This window comes from Sturnira hondurensis, unplaced genomic scaffold, assembly GCF_014824575.4.
Source record: "Sturnira hondurensis isolate 20B ecotype Veracruz unplaced genomic scaffold, ASM1482457v3 Scaffold0016462, whole genome shotgun sequence".
In the NCBI taxonomy this organism is placed as follows: domain Eukaryota; kingdom Metazoa; phylum Chordata; class Mammalia; order Chiroptera; family Phyllostomidae; genus Sturnira; species Sturnira hondurensis.
The window spans coordinates 11,876,189-11,881,747 of NW_028089093.1; positions in this window are offsets into that span (position 1 = coordinate 11,876,189).

Consider the following 5,559-nt stretch of genomic DNA (forward strand, 5'->3'; position numbering starts at 1 on the left):
AGCTTCGATTTCTCCTGTGGTACCCAAAGGTTGAGCATCCAAGTTGTCACAGCATGGGTTATCATGAAATGATGTGTGAGGAAGAATAAACAGTTGGCACAGGTGCCACAGCTCACCTTGCGTGGGCTTTTGCAATCACCTGGCTTAGGAGCCTTTGAAAATTCCAAAGATCTCAGGCAGCCTGACACTGTGTGCGTATTTTTCCTATATTTGCTGTGCTTTTCAATGAAGAGCACCAACGTTAACTGAAGTTCAATGAAGCCACACGGAGATGTAGATTTCGTTCACTCCTAATCTGTGAATTAAGGGGCTGATGAGAAGGGATGCTGGTCCCAAATTGCACAAAGGAAGCAGCAGTTGGTGCATGGTGGTCAACTAACTGGAGGCTTAAAAAGGCACTGGGCACCAGGCACCTGTCCTTTATTTTTTTTCTGTGCCCAACAATTCTCATTTTAGACTGATAATACTACCTATAAACAGGTGATGGAACAGAGAAAGGGGAGCCCTGTGATCTGTGGGAACTTGACAATGGGGAACGGTGCTGGAAAGGACCTGCTAAAGATCTTGGTCCTGTCCACCTTTTTCTAGAGGAGACGCCAGAGTTGCCTTATGTAGCTCAAGTACTGAGCCATCCCACGAGCTCAGGAATACACTGCAGGGCTGTCTTCATTGTCTACAGGACATGTCGCTGAGTCAGTGCTTAGGAATCTCTTTTCTACCAAAAATACATATAGATACACATTTACATATATCTATGTGCACATGTATACATATATACATATTTTAAATAATTAAGTACATTTTATCTATTTACTATATATAAAATATTTAAATTACAATAAAATTATAATCATTACACACAGAAAAAATATAATAGGCTATTTATGCTAAATATATACACTCTACCATGAATATATAAACATACATGTTTTTTAAAGATTTTATTTATTTATTTTTAGACAGAGAGGAAGGGAGGGAGAAAGAGAGGGGGATAAATATCAATGTGTGGTTTCTCACACACTCCCTACTGGGGACCTAGCCTGCAACCCAGGCATGTGCCCTGACTGAGAATTGAATCAGTGACACTTTGGTTTGCAGGCCCGTGCTCAATCCACTGAGCTACACCAGCCAGGGTGGGTTTTTTTGTGTGTTTTTTGTTTTTGTTTTTGGGGTTTTTTTTTGCACTGTATGACCAATTAATCTTCCTTTGAGGAGTTTTGATGCAGAGATGTTGAGAGAAAATATACTGCAAGCTGCATATTTTGACAAACATTTAGAGAAAGTATCCATACATTTTAGATACATAGGGTATGGAAAACACAGTTCTTACAAGGAGTAGCTAAAAGTGCTACAATTTTCACTAAGAAAGTGATATTCTAGTAGCACACCATTTACTGATTTTCCAAATCCTAATCCATGATTAGATGGGAGGTTCTTAGGAAATATGCAAATGGAGAGGAAAGGAAAAATCACCCTGCAGACCCCTGCCTAATGATAGAGAATCCTAAATCAAGAGAGCTTTGCCCCTTATTTATTTACTTATTTATGAACCTGCATTAGTAACCTGGATCCACCCCTACTGTGCTCCAGGCTCACATAATCTGGATTTGATCACCATATTCAGACAATTGTGGCTGCAACTTTATACTTCCCCCATGGAGGATAGAGAATTTGGCCCATCCCAGTGACACAGGTGGTGCCCGTATTGAGAGAACAATGATGTTGACATCCAGCCTTCTGGAGAGGGAGTTTCTTTCTTTCTTTTATTTTATTTTAATTGTTGTTCAAGTATAGTTCTGTCTTTTACTCCCAGCCCACCCACCCATTCTTCTCCATCTCCCTTCCATTTCCACCCCCCTAGTTGTTGTCCATGTGTCCTCTGTATTTGTTCCTATAAACCCTTCCCCTTTTCCCCTGAAATTCCCTCCCCTCTCCCCTCTGGTCACTGTCAGCCTGCTCTCTATTTCAGTGTCTTTAGTTATATTTTGCTTGTTTATTTGTTTTGTTGTTCAGGTTCCTGTTAAAGGGGAGGGAGTTTCAATTCAAACTCAACAACTCTCCCGTAACTGGTTCTTAAAGAGAAATGCACTCATAAGCTTCTCTAAGTGGCAGTGGCCATGGCAGCCTCTCTGGTTTTTAGTAACTGGTATTTCCTGGGGTTTCCCTCTTTGTGCCTTGACTGCTGGATTCAGTTGTCCTTGCCAGCATAATTTAGGTGGTGGTCACATGTAGTATGCTTGGCAGGGCCTCTTCCATCGCTCTTTGACTGAGGTGAGAGAGCCCGGAAGGACAGTGGGGTTTGACAATGTAGGAGGCCCTGGCAGAAGACATGTCTGTCCCTGGACACATTTTATTCTGAGTGTTGTAACTCATGTGGAAGCTGGCTTTGTACAGAACACTATGGGGCTAGATCCAGTCCAATTCAAAAACCCACTCTAGGACTTATAAAGGTGATTAAAAGTCCCAAGAAAATGCATTTGCAGAACCTGCAGGGAAAGACATGGGAAATTTTCTGAGGCCGTGCAAGTACTGAGTCCTGAGGAAGGTGTTTCTCACACTGGGCCAAGGTGCGTTCAGCCCCCCTACCGGGTCCCTCGTACAGCAAGCCAGACAACTTCCAAGGTCCAATATACAAGGGGGCCCAACCTCTGCTCTACGACGAGTCAGGGTTTGGCAAAACAAAATCTTCCATTTTCAGTGGAAGTTTGTAATATACAAATTTGCCAGTTCCTTTTAGAAAAGAACAAAAAATGGAATGAGTGCTGATTACCATCTTGGATCCATCCGAATCTCATTGGGAGAGTTTCTTCAGCAGGTGAAGAGCAGCCCAAGGCTGCTGCTCTCCAAGACATCTTAAAGGCTGTTGCTTCTAAGATATAAAAAATATAAATTAATAATGTAAAAACACATGAATAATACTGTATGTGTTACAAGATCTCGGGGCTGTGAAATTTATTCTTTATTGAAAAAATGTTGACATGAGGACAGTATCTAAAATAATTACTTCTATGGAATAAACTAAGAATTTAACTGATAGAGCATATGCATACATATATGATAAGCACATGAACACAAACATCTATGTATGTTGTGTTCAAATATATGCACACAGATTCATTCAAATTTTATTTAGCAATGTGGATATGTTTGTAAAGTAAATAGTTTTCCCAGCTTAGTTATCACCCCAATCTAATGTGATATAATGTTAAAATTCATTCCTTCCATTTTTCCTTCCTTCTTTTCTCCTTTCCTCCCTCTCTCTCTCTTCCTCTCTTTCTTCCTTTGCTCTGCCCATTTCCCCACTTTTCTCCTTGTTCCCCCTTTCTCTTCTCCCTCTCTCCCTATCCAACCATTACCCTCTCTCTAAGCTCTGACTTCCCCACTCACCTCCTCTGTTTACACTCTGGGTTTAGACATCAGACAGCCCTGCTGATACCTATTATGAGTTTGCTGGAACAAGAATCCATTTGGCATTTGGCATTTGGCATGATGGGGTTGCAGAGCCCAAGTCCGATGTCCTCCTCTGTGGCTGAAGAATAGGACCATGTAGGGTCATTGTGATTGCCCAGATCCACCGTCATGGATTGCCGTCATGGACAGGCAATTATTCTTGAAAAGGAGGTTTCCAACACCAGGCAGACACTGCAGGACAGCACATGTTTATGTTCACTGGCTCCCAAGCCCATGCGCCTCCTGCAGTATCACACAGTCTCTCAGGAACATGGGTCTCAGTGCAGTCTAGGGAAGTCAAGTAAGACCACTTAAAAACTGAATGACTAAGTGGAAATCGTAAATTCAGTCTTGAGTAATAGAGAAGACTGTGGATCAGAAATGAGTTGATGCTAAGATTGCAGATAAAAGCCAGAAATGGAGCTAGCAGATGTCAGAGAAATTTCAGGGACAAGGTCAAAATAAACAACTTGAGATAGCTCCACTCAGGGATGTGGCTGGTCTCAGCGTGTCTGGGTCTGGGCAGTAGTTATGGGTTGCAGTCACAGGGGACCAGGCTACAGGGCTGGATTGGAACCAATGCAGAAAACGAAAAAAACAAGCTAAGACTTGAGCTAGTCATTCAATAGTGATTCTCTACTAAGACAGAAACTGGAAGAGAAATCCAACTTGCATATCAGTTTATAAAGCCAGAACACCTTAAGCACAGGTACAATGTTACCAAGGAGCACAGGGCTTGGTGGGCATGCAAAGAACTGGCCACAGTGCTGCTACTTGCTGGCTTTGTTGTCTGGGGAAAAGACAGGTTTTTCCAATGGAGGTTTTTTATCTGGGAAACATGGAAGTGATACCAAGTAACCTCCAGAGTTCCCTTGGCTACTTAGGTTCCACTACATAATAAGTGTTTATAAGAGTCTCTAGTTTAGCATTGCTCTGAGTTGCCCTGTTCTGAGAAAGAATATTTAGAAATAGAAGAGGAATTCAGGTAAACACAGTGGAAAGGGCAGCTGGGAGAGATACGTCGAATGCTGGAAAGCTCTCAGTTCTTACTCTACATGAGACAACAGGAGAAGCACTCTGTTTTTCCCCAAATCCAAATAACCCCTGTGGATTTGCAGAAGACCAGGCCCTCGTGCAGCCCTTGACATCCACTGCGAGGAAGGTATTCAACTTATTTACTTGATATACTTCAAGGATTGAGATAACGAGATAAAAATAATATAAGAAGTTTTGAAGTTTGTCTCCTGTACCTCACTGGCATATCTCATTCATCCCTTAGGATGTGTACATTTCAGTTGGAAACCCTCACACGCAAGTCCTGTCTGTCACACCTGGGCTCTATACTGGTTTTGAAATACACCTACGACAAACTATGCATGCAAGCATCTAGGACTTCGTCTATGCCATTCCCTTTGGAAGTTTAAATATGTCTAGCTGAAGTCCTTCTGTAGAGGAAAACCTTCCTCATGGCCACCACAGTGACTTCTTTGCCTTTTAAATAAAAGAAAAACATCTGTATTATCCAAATATTTGGAATTCAGCATAAACTGTCTTAAATTATGTTGAATTAAAGGGTGAAAAGGGGGAGGGGATTAGAAGTGCAAACTGGTAGTTACAAAATTGTCATGGAGATGTAAAGTATAGCATAGGGAATATAGTCAGTAATAGTGTAGTCACTATGTGTGGTATCAGACGGGCACTAGATTTATTGAGGTGAACAGTTCATACAACATGTAAACGTCTAATCATGATGCTATAAACATGAAATCAATATAATATTATAGCCAACTGTAATTAAACAATAAAGTATATTAAGTGAAAAATTGTACTTTTAAGACTGAAAGTTTGAAATCCATATGTACCCTGCTGCTGCTTCACATCAAGTTACATGAATATAAACACATGCATGTTTATGGGAACATGTATTAAGATGCATTTTATATTGAGATGGAACACTTTCAAGACCAATCAAATATATTTTTAATTTATTTAAAAATAAACAGATTGCATTGTTTTTACCTGTGAATATATTATATTTTTCCAGTTCAATTTCGATCTAAACTTTTTAAGGACATGGAGTTTTTACACTTAAAAAAATCATGGAGTGGA